General features: G+C 42.2%; 1 long non-coding RNA gene across 1 annotated transcript in view; it reads left to right on the top strand.

The window, feature by feature from the left end:
• The first annotated feature begins 2,559 nt into the window (after nucleotides 1-2,559).
• The window catches only part of LOC120096678 (uncharacterized), a 31,029-nt gene continuing 14,869 nt past the window's right edge, over nucleotides 2,560-18,719 (top strand). The window contains exon 1 of the long non-coding RNA XR_015637560.1: nucleotides 2,560-2,653. This is a non-coding gene — a long non-coding RNA (uncharacterized LOC120096678). The remainder of the gene's footprint in view (nucleotides 2,654-18,719) is intronic.

The following is an 18,719-nucleotide window of genomic DNA, read 5'->3' as shown; positions in this document are numbered from 1 at the left end:
CAGCTGCTCCTAGAGCCAGAACTAACTCTTTGGAAGACGGAAAAGAGCGAAAGGCAAAGAAAGACTGTTCATTTTATTTTTTTCCTTTGGTGCCGTTTGGGATGTCATCTGTTTCCTTGGCGACTGTGTTCAGCCCCCGGAGCCCCTGGGCTCCAGGATTGTTAGGGGGGGAAGCATGCTATTTCTGCACCGTCATTTATCACTGTCACAGCATAATGATTCCCCTTGCAGCCCCTTATTGATGTTTGTAATTGCATTATCTCATAAAGGAAGATGATCAATGAAACCAAGCCGTGCATTCTGGGGTCAGAGGAAGCCAAAGTACTGTTTGTCCCCTTTAATACAACAAGTACTCATTATCTTTAGGTCTGCATTCGAAATATGATCTGATCTGGGGCTGACCCTGTCGGACACCCCAACACTTTCTAAAACGCGGTTTGTGTAACCTTTTGCTTAAATGCTAAATCAAGTACCTGTCTTGCATTTCAACGAAAGAAATGCTGAAAGAGAATGGGAAAAGCGTCTCTTCCTTTTCTCTGCCCTCCCCGCCCGCGTTTTGTTTTGTTTTTCCCGGGGGCGGGAGGAGCGGGATCTTCCCCAAGACCCGTGAGATTTTTCCACTGTTAACTCCTAAGAGTTGGACTGTAGGAAAGGCAGCCCTATCAAAAGGGGACCTAATGAATGAGAGGAATTGGGAGTGAAGGGAAGCAAAGCCGCCCGGAGCTTCTAACAAGGTCGTTATTAAAAGTGCAGAATAAAACCACATCCGGTTTAATTAATAATAGCAATAAAGTGAAATAATTCCCCACGATTCTGTCCTTGCTTCTGCCTTTTACACAGCTACATCTCTTCCCTTTAGAGAAATGATTTGTGTGCCTGTTCAGTTCTCAACAGTAACCAAATCACTTGCATACTGTTTCCAAACCCACCTACAAACCCTAGCAAATAAAAGTTCATTTGTCTATTAAGACAGTATTTAGTTGTAGCAGTGCCCCACTAATACTGGATGGAGTTCATGTAATCCCATGAAAATCAAGTCATCTCGTTGTACTGGAGTAAATAAAAAAGAAATACAAAGGAGAAAAGATCCAAGTGTAATTTCAAACTAAATACATTATTGGGTTGTCAGAGTGAAAACCTGATTGTTTGGTTGGGGAGGGGGACGGGAGAGCATTAGCTCGGCTCACATTTAGCTTAAAGTTTCGAGGAAGGATGTGTGCACTCTAGATTTGGTTATTCTGCAATTTGTAGGAAGAGGAGAGACTAAGGCGACCCTCATTCATTTAAGCACAGAGTTAAGGGGAAAAGCGTCTTCTTAAACACTTCTATGCTGAAATGGAGTGTCCTCTCTTATGTTAATAGGATCACCAAATAAATAATAAATAAATAAATAAATAGGAAGGGAGGGAGGGAGGGAGAAAAGGGGAAAAGAACAGAAAGAATAAATCCCTGTGTTTTCTTTTTTAAGTGGTAAAATTCTAAATTAAGAAGTTAATGTTCTAAATGAAAAACAAAGATGGGAAACTTTCAGCATAGTCAACGAAAAGAATAGTTGAAGTTTGCTTGAACAACCTGACACCTTGACATACAAGCTTAAATTGAAGGATCACAAAACAAAGAGAGAAGATATCCCTTTGTGGAAAAAAATAACTTAAATATAAAGCTAAAAAAAGTTTCAATGTGTTGCCTATCAGTTATTTCTTCCCCAAAAGGCAGAAACTTTTATAAAATATTACCCAGAAATTGTCAAGGTACTTTGGAATGGGGTTTTGTGTCATTTAAATATTCTGCCACTTCCCTGCCTTGAAAATGCTGAAGCTGAAATGGATACAGAGCCCCACAGATCTTTAGTATAAATTGTGCATTGTTAACATAAAATATTAAAGAAAAATAAACTTTGGGCTTTGTCAGTTGAGAGAGAAGTTTAAGCATAATACTTTGATTTTCAAAACACACAAGTGAAACCTCTTGGTTTTTAAACAATTGTTCCAAGTGTTTCTCTCTCTGGGTTGGGGATGTGGCATTATGCACATTTTTCTATTTTTAATATTTAGTGTTATAGCTCACGGTTAAAATAATGAAAAATTAGTCTCGTTTCAGAAATTATTTATTTATGGACTGAACATGATTAAAACATAAACACACAAACTGCAGCTGCAACAGAAAAACCTTGATTTACGGTTATTAAATCTTTGGTGGCCGTGTTAATGTTTCTTTTTCTACCTTTCATTTGCATTTTAATCTATCGAATCTTTACAATTTTGCTGCTTCCTATTTCAATGATTGATTACAGATCTGATATAAGGGAGAGAGACACACAAAACAAGGCTAGCTTTTCTTTTTCTTTCTGCGCTTTCTTTTTCTCCACCCTGCCCCCCTTCCCCCAGCTGGATTTCAGAAACTTTCTCCCAATGCTAATGTAGACAGAACAAATTAATTCTGCTCTTTTAAATGTCAGGGGTATAAATAAAAAATGTTTTCTGTCCCAAACGTGAATATTTTCCCAGACGATTTTTGAGTTCTAAAAGATCACCCCGGCAAAACGCAATTAACAAGGATACACACACACACACACACACACACACACACACACACACACACACACACACACACGCACACGCGCGCGCACGCATAGAACCTGGATTAAAGAAAGGTGAGAAGTTCACCATCTTTTCAGTCTCTCTCTCTCTCTCTCTCTCTCTCTCTCTCTCTCTCTCTCTCTCTCTCTCTCTCTCTCTCTCTCTCTCTCTCTCTCTCTCCTCTCTACACCCCCACCATGAGTTCTGGTTTTATCAGCGATCTAAGTCTTAGAAATAGAAACCTTGCTAGGTGGGGGGCTGGCTGTATGAACCTGCTGCTGTTGAGGAACCTACAGTGTTGAGACAAAAGGGAAAGCCACGCAGGTCCCGCTCCTTTCTTTCCTCCCCACGCGGTAACTGCCCATTTGCCTCTAATCTCCCGCACCCTCCTCACGGGCCACCCCAACTCCGAGGGGCGCTCGCAGTCCTTTCCTCCGGGGTGCGAGTCACTTTTGGAGCCTCCGAGAGAACTGACTGTGCTTTGACAAAGCGCCGGCGGCTCGGTGGCTCAGCTCCTTGCCCCTAGGGCGGAGGGCCCCTGGGGCTCTTCGGGGCTCCGGCGGGGACTGGACAACGCCTCGCGCCGGGCTGCGAGTGGCTGCTGAGGCTGCAGCCGGGAAGCGGGCAGGGCTTCCCAGGGAGTTCAAGTGCGAGCGCAGCCAGCAGCCGGGGGAACGCCCCTCTTCTGCCTTGGGTCGCCCCCCGTCCGGGCCCAAGCCTGGGTGCAGGACTGGGGCTTCGCGATGCCGAGGAAGCGCCGCGTGGCGAGTTTGATTTCCCAGGACTGTCCAGGCTGCGGGCGCTCGCGTCCACGCGTGGCGCACTGTGCCCGCGTGGAGCGCCAACCAGAAAGTGGAAAGAGTGGGATCCCCAAGAGCAGCCACCCCGCCAGCCACACAGGAGAATTACTCTGGGCAAACTCCCCTTTTGCTTGATACCGTATTCGCTCCAGAGGATGTGTGAGAGCGGGCTCAGACCTTCTCCCTGGGAGCCGTCACCTCACTCCGAACTTGAGTGCATCCTTCCTCCCAGAGCCCCCACGGGTGGCTGCGACCCGGGGAAGGCGGGGATGTCTCATTAATGGGACGCACAACGTAGTTAAAATAAGAGAGGGGGAAAAGAAAAAGATATTTGATCCCGGCTGGCCGACCCTTTGTCTTGAAGCAGATTAAGCAGCCGGGAATAGGAAAAAACAGTAAGTCTTAGACAAGAAAAATTATTGTGTTCACGAAATATAAAAATGATCCCAGAGAGCTGGTACCTCAAGGGGTGAAGATAGATCCTTGTAAAAGAGTGAAAAGACAAGACTGGAAGATTTAAAGGGAAAGAAGCGACAGATTATTAAGAAAGTAATAGTAAGGTGTCCCACACACTACAGTTTTATTGTTGGGTAGTAACTACCCGACTTATTTATTGCTGGGGCCATATAATAGAGGTAATGACCGCAAACTCAAGATAAATTCTTAGGCGCCCCGCCGGTCAATTCTTTTTTATTTAGGGGAGAGAGCCTGAAAGGTGAGCGCCGTCGCCTCCCCTCCTGGAAGATCCGTCTTGCTTTCCACCGCATTATAAGCATGACATGCAAATAAATAAACGCCGCCGGCTTTGCGTGGGGAGGCCTGCAGGATTTATTCTAGACGAAGGAGGAACATACACGGAATATGAATTTCCGCAGGAGCTTCGGAGTGATTCCTTCTCGGTTGCTTTCCGCCGCCCTCTGCTCCTGGGTTCCCTCCCTTCCCGTGGGAGCAGAGAGTCCCTAGATAAAAACATTAATATGTCATGTCTCAACTCCTTATTCCTTGACATATATGTCTGGGGAGGAATAGGGGGTATTGCAGAATGCAAAATGGGTCCCCAAAGCAGGATGCTTAGAGGAATTGAGTTTGACAAAAGAGAAGGTGGCTCGTAATTACAATATACAGTGGAAGGAGGCGGTATCAGGAGTGTGCTGATGTTCAAAAAGCTCCGGAAGTTTGCAGTCCCGAATCTGGGCTAGGCCTCCATCAGCTGCATCTCTCTGAGGGAGTCCCCTGACTCTTTAGGACTTGCTCGCCCTCCTTGCTTTCTTTTCCCTGAAACCCGCCAAACACTCCTACACCGAGGTTAGGGAATCAAGGACCAGGAAGGGCAGGCCTTAGCCGCTGCTCTCAGGTACGTCCGGCTCCAAGATGCTTTTTCATCTGTTGTCCTTTAAAACAGGCGCCTTTCCAGATGGGTTTGCCTCCCACCTGCGCCTGCCACAAAACCGGGAAGATCACCATTTTGCTTAGATGACGTTAGCAACCCTCCGCTCCTCCTCTCACATTCTTTTTTTCCTTCCTCATTTGGGGAGGGGGGAGGGGGTAATATTCAGACATATAGTGTTTCAACCTCACAATAACCACCCACATTCAGAACTTGCTTTGATCTCTGTTCGGCCTGTGGGGAAGAAAATACACCTGACAATGAATTTGGAAGGGAAAGAAAAAAACCTCAAAAAAATGTGTGTGGGGGTGGGGTGGGATGGGGGGAGGATTCTGCGGAGGCTTCGAGGAAGGGGTGCCTAAAGCAAGCCCAACACCACAGGCAACCTCAACCCTTAGCTGGAGGAGCAAGGGAGGGAAGGAGGAAGACAGGCAAGCAGCAGGCTGCCCTGTAACTTTGTAGGGTGTGTGAGGGATGTTGTTTAGAGGCAGAAGGCTAGGACGGTCCTCTTTTACAGTATCGCAGTCATTCAAACACAGCTTTACCTTTGAGTTCCCATGATTTCCAAGAGCTCGTAAATCACTGTCTTCCGAGCCTTCAATATTTCTTTGCGAATTTTGTAAGTGAATCGCGGAGGCCGTTCATGAGGCAAAATGACACAACTTTTAATCTTTCGAACATGAAAGTCTATCCCACTAAGTTTCCTTCTCAAAATGACGAAAAATAACAGAAAAGAAATTAAGCTCATTACATGAAAACGTAACAAGTGTTTTGCTCTCAGCCTGGCCGGTTGCCTGTGCACTTCAAAGGATGATAAACTAATGGTTTCCAGAGTTTACAAGTAATTAAGCTATTACTTGGGGGAATTGATGGACCGGCTCTAGTCACAGAACTTTCTACTGAGGCTAGCCTGAGAAAAATCTTCAGAGACACAGATTTTAATAATTAAAAATGAAAATTATTTTCATTTTAAAGGCATTGGAAGAAGTAAGCTGATACAGGTTTTCTATGTAATACACAGAAGTCATTGGAAAATGGAGATACAGTAGTCTGTCTAAAACATTAGAAGGAGAGCTAAGCTTTTCAAAAGTTGGTTTTTAAACCTCAATTCACTTTAATTCATCTAAATGTCGGAGACATAAGATCTATACCTATACTTTTAGAATTCTGGAAAACAAAAATAAAACCCTAAAGAATTTTATCCTTTGTAGGCCAACTTTTGGTATCTTGTTACTCAACAAGAAAATGAGTGCGAAAAAGTGTTAAGAGTTTTACAGAACAAAGTGAATTATTTGATCATATATTAAGATAAAGAGAATGTTTAAAAATTGAAAAAAATCAGCCCAGGTGTGTTATTTTTAAAAAAAATTAGATTTACGTTCATTAAGAATGAAATGACATTCACTTCAAAATTAGGATTTTAAAAAAAATGATAGATTATTTTGTAAAGTTGAGTAAAATGTATGCCGCTTTAGCAGGGAGTTGTAATATGTCTAACAACTCACGATGATTTTACTTTTACTTCTGTGTGTTTGTCTTGCTGTGTAGACCCAGGCTGGTCTGGAACTCGTGGTCATCCTCAGTCCTCTGCTTCCTGAAGGCAGGGATTATAATTGCCTATTACCACAGCTGGCACTATTTACTACTTAAAGGTAATTTTCTATAACATTGTCCCAGCTCTGATCTACGACACAGGCTGATTCATTTTCACATGGAAAAAATTCAAAAATGATAGAATTTTCGTGTTGGGAGAAAAGGATTTCAAAGAATGACAGAAGATGTAAATATGGAAGTCTGAGCGAGGACACATAAGATCTTATTTGTAGTTAAAAAAATGTAAAAATTAAAGTGTGAGTTGATTCAGTTTCCATACTGCTGACCCAAAATAACTCAAGTGGGTTCTACCAAGCATAAGGGATTTAAACTTGTCTTAGCATAATAACAAATAAAAAAAATGAAGAAAACAAGAGTGTGAACGACAAACACACAAAACAAAACACAGCCCTGCAGGTAGATTTCCTCTCAAGTAACGATCTGGATTTTTGTGGATTATACAATATAAAATGTCCTGCATGACTCAGGGTCTCGATTGCTTTGTGGACTTTGCATAAATCATGACCGTTTTAGACCTCTCATATGTCAGAATGTCTGATTCAATGCTTGCCGTAATAATTTCCTTGTATTCTAATAGACTAGCAGTACATTATTGAAAAGGAGCACAGAGCATGTCAGTTAGTGGTTATGGGAATCCCAATTGCCTACCACCTTGCAGTAATTGACCTCCTGGACACGAGGCACCCTGGGATTCACTTGTGGACACTTAGCTATTTCTACTAGCTTCATTAAAGGAAGACAATGGTGACTTTGTCACAGTTGGCACCTGCAATATTTCACGGAACACAAGAGCCTTACCTTGCCAAGTCAGCAGCTACTGTGATTCACACCAGACCCGGAAGTCAACTCCAGGCAAATTTGTAATACGAATATGCTGTTATGATTCAGAAAAAGGAATTATTCTTGCACATCCTGCCAGAATTTTCAGAGGACAATTAGTAGTCTGTTTTCTGATTTCCTTGTGGTCAAAACAATGCTGTATTAAAGTGTGCAATGATCACTTGATGTGGTAATTCAGTGGTTAAGAGTTTCATAATATGCTAACATAAAAAGTTCACACTCACACAATACACTTAGAAAAAAATATTTGTGTGCCATACCTTTGGATTAGTTAAAATGCCAGATGGCTAGTTTAGTGACAAGGCTTTCAGGCACTCTGGTCAGTAATTCTGACTTAATAGAATACATGAAACAGATCTTTGGTGGATCCATTTCCCAATCTTTAAACTATATTCATATCTATTTATCTTGAAAATTCCTTTGCATTATAGAAAATGGTGAGTTGCTTTAAATTATTCTGAGTTACAACGTTCTGCTCCATAGAGAGGGTTAGACTTTTTTTTTTTCCTAGAGGAACCTGGAGTCAGAAGGGACCGTTAATTGCTCTCAAAGTTCTAAGGGTCTCTTAGAATTTGAAAACCCTTTTTAAAAATTTTACCTGTTTAGTTGCCGGAAGTAAATGGCAACGCTTTAATGTTTCAAAGCCTTCTCTCCGCGTCATGATACAGAGATTGCCTGACCCCTGAGCTGTAGTGAAGTAGAGGTGCCTTTACCAATGGAGATCCAATAGACCCAGTAGCAACATGGTATACCATAAAGAGGAAAGAACTCCCAACTCCTGACTTATCACCACCTCTCACCTCCCTGGAGCTGGAAAGGAAATGCTAATGCTTAATTTGTATTTCAATTCTGTGTTATTCTAAATCCAGGTCCTGCCCTGCATCCTCTCAAACTTTGAGCATACTGCATAAATTAAAAACAAAAATAAAGACTGAACGAGTTTTGCGCTGTGAAACTGTGAGAATCCAGTGTGTTATCTGAAGCAATAAGAAGGACATTGGAGAGTCTGAGATTACCTGCTTATTGTTCCTATCCTGAGAGTTCCTCATGGGGCAGAGCTGATAAGAAACCACAGTCCCAACTTATAAGCATGACTTGCTGTGGGCACACAGGCTTTAACTCAACATGCAGGAGGAAGGGAGCCACCAAATGCCTTTGTGGTGGGCTGAGATGTCAGTTTTACATTAGAGTTCTGTCAAGCAGAAGGCCTTCTGTTTACTCAAGGTCAGGAATTTAATGCACGGAATTGCATACAAAGAGGCAGATGTTAGTCTGTCAACTCAGAGGTGAACAATAGCAGGAAATCATTACCAAACCTAGACTGGACAGAGAGTGCAGGAGTAGCAGATTCCAGTGGGCAAGGCCAGTCCATAGACCACATAACTAGGGTAGGTAGGTGCAGTGGAGAAGCAGGAGGGTAAAGAGAAGCAGCCAAGTTCTGGAGGGTTTGTGATGTGGAGCAGAATGCACCAGAGCAAGGCAGAACGTTGAAGACAAATAGTTCCAGAAATAACGTGGCTTCTTGGTGGATGTCACCACCAGCCTTCTGATCCCGTGTTTCTAATCACAGGGCTTCCCTGTTAGTTTTGGAATGTGGGTGTTTGTGAATGTTGAAGAAGGTATATGTGTATTAAGGAGAGCATTTGAGGAAGTGTCGGTGAACTGAGAGAGAGAGTAGTTTATAATTATGAGTATCCAAAGAAGTCAAAATCAAGAGGCAGACATAGGACATTGTAGGATATACACTGAAAGCTAGAAGAGTTGGGGGCATAAAACAACTTAGTGGCTTTTGCAAAATATTTGCCAGTTAGCACTATTCAATTTCTTAGCCTCATAAGTTTTAGGGGCAACATCATGTAAATATATGGTGTGTTTGTGTGTGTGTGTGTGTGTGTGTGTGTGTGTGTGTGTGTGTATGCATTTGTGCACACATGCGCACGTGCGCACATGCAATGCTGCCCACAAAAAGTAGCATTTCTACAAAAATGTGCAGGTGGCAGGCTGGATGACTTCAGTTAATTTATACTGCGATTTAACCCAGTCACAAAAATGTTGGGCCAGCCATCTAGTCATTTTCTTGAGCAAACCAAATTGCTCGGTAACCCTAAAGAGACTTAGTTTGGTGGCCAGAACCTTAGATCAACTCTTTTGTTTGCAGCTCAGTCCTCATAGGAGTGGGTCAGTCAATGACAGCACAGGCTGTCACTTTGAGTCACACCTTGAGGGAAATGTGAATAAAGCAGAGAGCTCAGGAAACAATAACAACATGTCTCTGTGAAGATGGTGGGAGCAGGTGATGGGGATGATGAGCAGGAAGACAGTTAAGAGATGGGTACAAGTATAGACAGGATGTGCAAAGATTAGTCATGGTATCATTTCTTCCTTGGAACACTGGGGGAATTGTGGTCTATTGTCCGGGGCAGTAACTCCAGAAGAAGGGGACAGGTCAGACAGAAAGAGGACAAACTAGTTTGGGGTAATTATTTGAGCTTTGGTTTATGGAATTAGACATGGCTATTAAGATGATGAAAAACTGGCTCTGTATTTTAGTGGAGAGATTTTTGGGTAGGAATAAAAATTTAGAAGTATCAGAGAGTTGGAAGATGGTAGGCTACGGAAGTTATGAGCAAGATACATCATACACACATATAAAATCATCAAAGAATGAATACACAATAAAAATATGTTTTTTAAAAAAAGAAGAAATGTAGAAGTAACCATGTTAGTAAGGAAAAGCCAACTCTGGACTCCCCATAACAACCATCAAGAGATCGGGTATGGATGAATGTGCCATGCTGTTGTGTAACATTTCCTAGGAAATATGACAAGACTAACATTCACCCAGGGAATGGATGTCATATCAAAGAAGCTCTCAAGTCTAACTCTGTGAGCCAATGAGTGACTGGAGTCACTTACAGGAACATGGTGAGTCAGAGGCCTCTGACCATCACAAAGCCTATCCCAGTGAGTGGTGTGGGGTAGCCTTGTCACTGGTGCTCCTCCCAGTCCTTACAGGCAGCTTCCCAAAGAAGCCTCCTTTCCACAGAAGTGCCTCAGTGTTTATACAAACTTGAGAACAAGTCTCATGAGTCTTATAAGTCTTGTAATTTCCTGATTTTTCTGTCTTAGAAGTTTCCTGAGCCCTTTTAAGTTTCTTTTAATTTAATTTGAATTTTTCTTTTTTTTTCTTTTCTTTTTTTTTTTTAGCTTCCTGAGTGTTGTGAAGCTTCCCATTTCCTTTAGGAGGGGATGTTTCTACTGAAAGAAATTAGATTTATAGCATAGGAGTATTTCCTCCACCGTTTAGATTCTTTCTAAGTCTTGTGGTGTGTGTATTTGCGCGCGAATGTGTGTATGTGTAATGTGTGTATGTGTAATAATTGATGTTTGATTATTTTATTTCATTTATGTTTGAGCATTAGGACACCATGCCACAGCAGCAGTTAATTATTCTCAGCAGCTTGGCAAGTTATAAGTCTCTACATTAACCACTGCACGACGAAAAAGCCTTTTCCTTCATGACTGCTGATGGCAGCAGCAGCTATGAGTGCAGACACAGATGTTTGCAGGTCAGTTTGAAAGGCAAACCATATCAGTTTGACAAAACAAAGTAAGTCAGTAGCAGCTGCTTTCCCACTGGGGTCTGTAACCTTCCCAGCCATGGTCCTTTGTCCCTGCTTCAGTATTAAACCTAAGTTCTCTTCTGCGAAGCAGGTCTTAAGTGCAATTAGAAAGAAATTGGTTGCATCTATATCAGTTATGCCACTATAGCACTAGCATACGTTCTTGTCTGCCATGCTGGTAATGTATCCGTGCAGGAGTTTGGGGTTTTGTTTTGCTTTGTTTTGATTTTTTTTCTTTTTTTTTTCCCTCAATAATCTCCCTCAGCAGCCTGTATAACATCTTCTGGCATCACAAAGGCCTGCAGCATATAAGGAGCTTAAAGTTTATTTCCGACATCATTTTTTTTTTTTTTATGTTGAGCAGCCAATGTGTTCAGTAATGAAGTCTCGCTATGCACCTCTGGTATGCAGCCAATAGCAGTGGCAATTGCCTGCACTGTGGGTGGAGCCTCAGAGATCTGCCTGACCAACACCTGAGCTGGGTAACAGATCACTAGCAGGAAGATCTTACCCCAAACCCAGGAGTACATTTTATTATGTATGTAAAGTGCCTTTATGCAAACTCTTTAATTGCTATTTTTTTGTTCTTGTTTTACTGTTCTATTTTGTCATGCTGTGGCTGGCTTTGCTTTTAACTAACCTCCTTGCTTTACTCTTCTCCCCTTTTGGTTGACGTTATAAGCACTTTATAAGCTTGATTGGCATGTCCAAGTTATTCAGTCCTGCCTTTCTGTCTCATACACAACACATTTCCCCGTGAGGCTCAAAGCGACTGAAGTTCCAGTGGTCCTGGGGGCCTCACTGTGTTAACTTCTTACCTCCTCTAGGAACACAGTCCTACCTGGTACACTGAGCATCAAAAATCACGTAGCACATGCCTAAGTATCAGTAATGCCTGATCTCTGTTGTCTTCGTAGTCCCCAATATTTACAGGGACTCAGCTCGTGACAGCCAGATGGCCCCTCCGAGCCTGTTCTAATGCACTGATTTTCTTCATATTGTTCTCAGATCTCTTAGCCTTTGTGTCAGGAGGAATGAGCAGGCGAATTACTCAGCCTCTCTGTTTCCGCATTCAGAATGATCCTATCTACCCCACCATCTCCCAGACTTACCAGTCCGACTGTGAAGGACTCTTTTCAGTGCTTCTTGAAAAGCGGAAAAGCGTTTTCTCACTCAAGTGACTCAGATGCTGAGTATTCCCTGATTTCCATAGCTTTCAACGAAGCTGGGTCACTATTAAGTCCTCTGTCGACATACTTACCCTCTCAAAGCTTCCACCTTCCTTTGCATGGGGCAGTTCCATGGGTATGGCATTCACGTCCACCTCGCTGTGTACCTATCCGTGTCTCGTTTTTCCTTTAGTTTCCACATGCTTGGACTGCAGTTAGGGGTCTTAAGCACCAATTGATTCTGAAGTCTCCTTCCCTTAGATCCTGCCAACTGTAAGAAACAGGAAGCTAACATTTTTGTGGTCATCCACTTTTCCATTTCTTCTAAACACATAGGCGAGCATCCCCAAGTTCTGCTTGTTTGTTTGTTTGTTTGTTTGTTTCTCCCCATTGCAATGATTCCACTGCCAGGGCAAGTTCTTTCAAAGGAGACATCAGAGCCTGAGTTTACATCTTACTGCCCAACTAAGACAGCAACGACCAAGCATCCCACAAGTACCACTTTCCGGGACTGCATCAACATCTGTATTCCATCAGCCATCCAGAGAATGTCTCCATACTCACGTGACGGATCTCGAACATCACAGAGACATGCCAGTACATAGTACCCAGGGGAAGATGGACATCCAGGAATCCCCCAAAGGACCTTCCACTTTCACAGGGCTTGCCTGCATATCTTATTACCTTTACAGAAAACATGCGATGGTCGCTATCACGCCGCACCACATGGAGAAGTCAACATCACAGATGTTCTACCCACGTACATACATATAACCCCAGTTTCTTGTCTTATCATCCATTTCAAGATGCTCCTTCCGAACTCTGGTTTAATCACTTCCTAGTTGGGCAGTACATGGCTGCTCCTAGGGAGATGAGAGCAAATGTCTGCTCATCCAGCTAGGACACTGGCAAGAGAAATGATTCCTTCTAAGTCCAGCTTCATGAATAATTAAGTTTATTATGTGCTCATTTACAGAACACAAGAGAATTAAAGCTGTACCACCAAAGAGCCCACTTTAGCAGAAGCGAGGACTTATGAAAGCTCAGCCCTGGACTGGCGAGATGACTCAACCCCTCTAAGGCGTTTGCTGCCAAGGCTTAGTTTAATCCCCATATCCCACGTGGTTGATGAAAGAACTGGCTTCTCCATGTTGTCATCTGACTCCACAAACACACACGTACACACATACATCAGTCCGACCAACCTCCAGATAAATACTTAAATAATAACTTAAATAAAATAAAACATTTAAGATGAAACAAAGCTTCATCCTTGGAACTCATTGCACAACTTGTAGGCAGCCCCACCAATTGACGCTTTCCCAGAAAATGATCACTTCTTGTATAACGCTGGGAAGGGAACTCATGAATGCTGTAAATCCTGAGCTCCCTGAGCCTTGTAAGTTTTGTGAGCTTCTTGAATAAACTCCCTTCTCTTTCCAGCAGGGGATGTTTTAGCCTGATGGTAATATTGGAGGTAATAGCTACTGTGTGTGATATGTGTGCATGTGATTCTGTGTATGTGTATAGATATAATGATATACATATGTATATATATGATATATGTGTATATATATGATAAATTTTGGAGCTAAGAAGATGGGAAAGTATTTGTACAATGAGACGTAAAAGTCAAATATCTTATAATCTGAGGAAACACTGATCTAGTAGTTACATTGGTTGGAGAAGGATCTGTAAGTGGACAATAAGAAACCATAGTCTCCAGAACTGATGGTCAGTTGATGCCCAGGTGGGCGGCAGAGATGGACTCTGAGGGTAGTTCGTCTTGAAGCTATCGTCTTACTTTGTTTTAGTTGAGAATTCCATGCAGTGCATTTGGTCATCTTCATCCTTCTTCCCATTCCTCCCAGACCCAGGCCCCTCTTCCCTACCCACACGACTATTTTCCTCTGCTTGTAACTCACAAGGACTGATTTATATTGTCTTCTACCGTGGCCGTCTATCAAGTATCATAGCCTTAAAGAAGACTGACTTTTCTTCTGACACAAGACATTAGTTACCAGCGAAGGGGATGATGTAATAGGAAGGATTAGGTGGACAGGGGACAAGAGGGCAGGGAGTGGAGGAAGGAAAACAGGGAGGGGTAATATATACACGTACACATATTGAGTTTCAATGGGATGAACTGTCCCTACTAGACGCCACAGGTGGATAAATAAAAACCCCAAGGTCAGGTATGAGTTAATTCTCTTGGAGTTGGTGGTTAGAGAGTTCCCAGAGATCCCCCATATGTTTTTAGGTTATCGATACTGATTTGTTACCCTCAAGAGCTTGGTATATGACCCTGTTTCTAAACATATCACATACTTGAGTCCTAGAACATTGAAAATTCAAGCTGGCAGTAAAATGGATGCTTTATACTTACTGGCTAGTTTTCATAGTGCTGGAAGATGTTATCTATGCTACCAGAGGGGAAAATTGATCATCAGTAATATCCATCTGTGAATTTTCTAGTAACTTCTGGCCTAACAAAACATGCCCATTGATGCTGTAGTGTTGTGAATGCCTTGAAGATAACCAACTACTTTTTATTGGATCTATGGGCCTCTCTGTGAGATGGAACTCATACTTGGTACTGTTTCTGGGGTTGAGAACCTGTGGCAAGGCAAATCATAGGCCCTACAGGAAACCTACCTCTGTAATTCTACTGAGTGGCCATAATACTAAATGTAAAGAGTTATCCTTACAGCCACCAATAAGCACAACTCTAGACCCTCATCACAAAAGCTGCATTTTGCAACTGATGATAATCAACACTGGAACTCACAACTGGCCGGGATGCAGAGACCAAGAAGTTGTAGAATGCCTAAACGCCTAAATGGTACATCACTGTCACCTTCCTCATCTCAGAGCTCTGGGATCATTGCAGAAGAGGGGAATTAAATCATAAGATGTACTGGTTGACTGCAAGGCAGTGGTGTCGTCCAGACATAACAGACATAACAGGGTTGTCATAGGTATGAACTCACACTTACTGTGAGAACACGAAAAGATCTAAATGCCAGATTAAATCCCAGCATAAGGGAGGGAGGTGGGCATGAAGTCCCAACCCCAGCTGAGTAGATGTTGTCATTTTCAGGGAGAGACATGGTGGGAGGTGAGGGATCGGAGGGGGAGGAGGAGGGCAGATTTTATCAGTTGGTCCCTCCTAAGGGTAGAGGGACGTGTTGAGGTAAACGTTAAATGTTAACCACCACCATAAGACGGGGGAGAGCGTGGTGACTAAACTGCACAGCTTGTTACCTGGCATGGAGACTCAGGTGCAACTGTAGAGTAACCGTAGCTTTTTCTGCTCATTGTATTACTTTGGTCATTAGTGTTTAAATCATTTGAGGTTTCCCTCTCAGGAAAGCATGTGCTGACTCCTACAGATGTATGTTTGGAGTATGCTTCACCACTCCAAGTGTGCAGAATTCCTGTAATGGGGGGAGGAAAGGCTAAAATCAGCATCAAAGACAATGACCTTGTTATCCCCTGATACACAATGACCCCTTCTTGGTGTTTGCACAGCTCTGTTAATAAAGGGCAGAGGTAAAACACCGCATCCAATCCCATGGCATCTTGACACACAAATTCCTAGTATCTTTCCTCTCTAAAATAGGAGCCAGGTGTCTTCAAACATGTTGCAGGGAGCCCTGGAGCATCCTGCAGTCTCATCTCCATAGAAACACATTGCTTATGTCATTAACTAAATAATATACTTTCCTGCCTGGTAGTAATTTCACTTCTTGTTGCTGGTGTAAACAGAGGGAAAGGTAAAGGTGTGTCTCCACAGCTAAGGAGAGGGGAAAGGGGCAGTGAGCTCCAAGAAGCACATTTAAATGAGTGCCGGAGTTCTGTCTTTTCTCCCCTCTTCTTTCTTTCCGTCTTAACAAATACAATCAAATAGCTCCAGTGTATGTTAAGTTGCCTTTTTCCATTTTTCCTCTGTGATTAGGGCATCTAAATGTATAACATTGAACAGAGCACAAAAGAAACTCGTTCCAACAAGTGTGCTGAAACGCTTACACTTGCCTTGAGTTGAGGAAGACAATGGCATGCTATTGACAACGCTGGCTCAACGTTGCTGTGCACCAGCCGAGGCTCCAAACAATGAGAGTGTTATGGACTGGGTCATGTCCCCTCAGAGTGCCTATGTTAAAGTCCTATCCCCGCCCCTCCGAAGGTAGACGTATCTTGTCTTCATAGAGATAGTAAAGGTTAAGAGGATGTGGTGGACAGAGAGACCATGTTATCTCTCTAAGAGGAGGAGGCTTGAGAGAGGACCAGAAAAACTAAAAGAAACAACAAGGAAAACCTGGAAATAGTTGGATTTCAGAAGTCCAGAACTGTGTGAACCAATCCCTGCTGCTTAAGTCCTGGGTACACTTACAGGACTCCCAGGAATCAAATGCAGGGAGGGCTTTTGGACTCCTTGCCTATCTGAGAAACAGTAACTGTATCCATTTTCTGAAACATAGAAAGATTAGCCCAAGGATGAGCACTGAGAAGACCTTCCATTCATTAAACCTGTGAGCAGGAATCAAATGCTCTAACTACTTCCTGTGGCCTTTGCTGACTTAGCTTACCCTGTCATGCACTCACTATCTGTCAGACCTCTGTTAAACCATTTTTTCCTGTATTATGATCAATCATACAAAAGCTTCATTTTGTATGAAGTTTGACTATGAAGTTTATAGGCAGTATTCATGTTGTTTCTAATGAGAATTAGAAATTGAGTAGAAACTGTAATTACATTCATGACTTCATCCCTCTAGGTTTCTGAAATTTGGTCTAGCCATACTATCTGGTCAATTCTCTTTAGTATTTTATGAATCTCAGGTCAGTTCTAACATTTGGCACTTTTAGTTAAATAAAATTTATTTATTCCTAGGGACGTGATAGAGTTGGCAGAAGAATGCCAGTGGTCTACAGCTGCTCGTTTCTGTAAGTCATATGTATGAGAGCAGATTCTTCTGAAGATGTTTCAGGTGACCAAGACCAGATCTGACATTTGAGGACCTGTCTGTAACTGGTGGCTTAAAACCACCATGTTTACTGTAAAGTCTGCTTTAGAAACAGTCGTAAGTGGTGCCCAGAACCTGCGGTGAGCAGAGGGACGTTTGCTAAATATGTTTGCCTTCCATGGCTTTTTGTGGCTATTACTCTTGGGAAAAACTAGGGTGCAGGGAGGAAGGCAGAGGGTTAAGAATGGGCATCAAGTTGGGGAAGACTTAACTTTTGAAAACATCTCTATTACAGAATGTTTTCAGATACATGCAAACATTGAGAAACTGCCCAATAAAGCCACGGGCTTTATGAATGACAATGAGAAGCACCTTGGGAACTTTGCCTCCTTATATCACTTTTCTTCATCTCTCCCTTTCTTCCTCCCTCCCCTTCCTCCTTCTCTGCCTTCCATTTTCCCTCCCTCCTTATTTTCTTCTTCTTTCTTCCTGCCTCCCTCCCCCTCCCTCTCTCTCTTCCTTCCTTCCTCTCTTTCTTTCTTCCTTCCTTCCTTCCTTTCTTTCTTTCTTTCTTTCTTTCTTTCTTTCTTTCTTTCTTTCTTTCTTTCTTTGTTTCTTTCTTTGTTTCTTTCTTTGTTTCTTTCTTTCTTCCTTTCTGCCCCACGACTCCCCAAGACAAGAGCTTCTCTGTACACAGCCCTGGCTTAACTGGAACTCGCTCTGTAGACCAGGCTGGCCTCTAACTCAGAGATCAACCCTTGCCTCTGCTTCCAGAGGACTGGGATTACAACTTCATCTCATTCATGACAAGAGGTACAGTAGTATGACTTTATTTTGCTGCAGTCTTAAATGTTACATTCTTTAATACCTCTAACGAAAATTTAATCAACGTTATGTGGGTGCAAGCTTCAAATTACACAGAAGTAGGAACAATAGTGAAAACATTCTTTTTATCCTTTACTTAAATGTCATTAGTTAAAACCTTTTTAAAAAATTTTGTCATATAATTCGTATTACCTTTTTATGAATCATTTGAGAATAAGTTGGTGATATTATATTCCTTTCCTACTAAATATTTCAGTCCATATGTCACTAGAAAACACTGGACAATTTAAAAAACATAATTAGAGAATGACCATCCAACTTAAGGAATCTAATGTGGATACAATATAACTGCCTAAGGCACCACCATGCTCCGATGTTATGGTTACAATGTTTTCTTTCTCTTATCTTTTCTCTGATGTAGGCTCTATGTAAGAACCTATGTTACATCTTGTTTGTCTTTTCAGTATCCTTAATTCTGCGGTACTTTTTTAGCCTTTACCCCCTTTCATGGTCTCCAGTTAATTTGTGAATGTCCTGTAGCTGGTCTCTTCTGATGGGTCCAGGCTATGCATTAATGTCTAGAAGTGATGCTGTAGCCTCAGCATGTGTATCAGTGGGCACATTACGTTACTGTGCCCTCACATGGGTGACACTGACAGATCACTTTGATGGTAAGGTGTTGTTGGCTGAATGGAATGCACTTAGGGAGTATTTATATAAATGTTCGTTTCCTTGTCAAACATTGACATTGATCTTGTAACATTGACATTTTAAACTTCATATTCTATAACTTAAAAATCTATCACATTTGTAGCTAATAATCTGTAATTTTAATATATTTATACTTTAATATTTTACATCAAGGACATGTTATGCCTTCTCCTGATTACATTTCTTTATTTATTTCCATTAGAA

The sequence above is a fragment of the Rattus norvegicus genome, chromosome 14 (genome assembly GCF_021556685.1).
Source record: "Rattus norvegicus strain SHRSP/BbbUtx chromosome 14, alternate assembly SHRSP_T2T, whole genome shotgun sequence".
Classification (NCBI taxonomy): domain Eukaryota; kingdom Metazoa; phylum Chordata; class Mammalia; order Rodentia; family Muridae; genus Rattus; species Rattus norvegicus.
The sequence above is the reverse complement of the archived record's forward strand: the minus strand, read 5'-3'. Positions and strand labels throughout refer to the sequence as shown.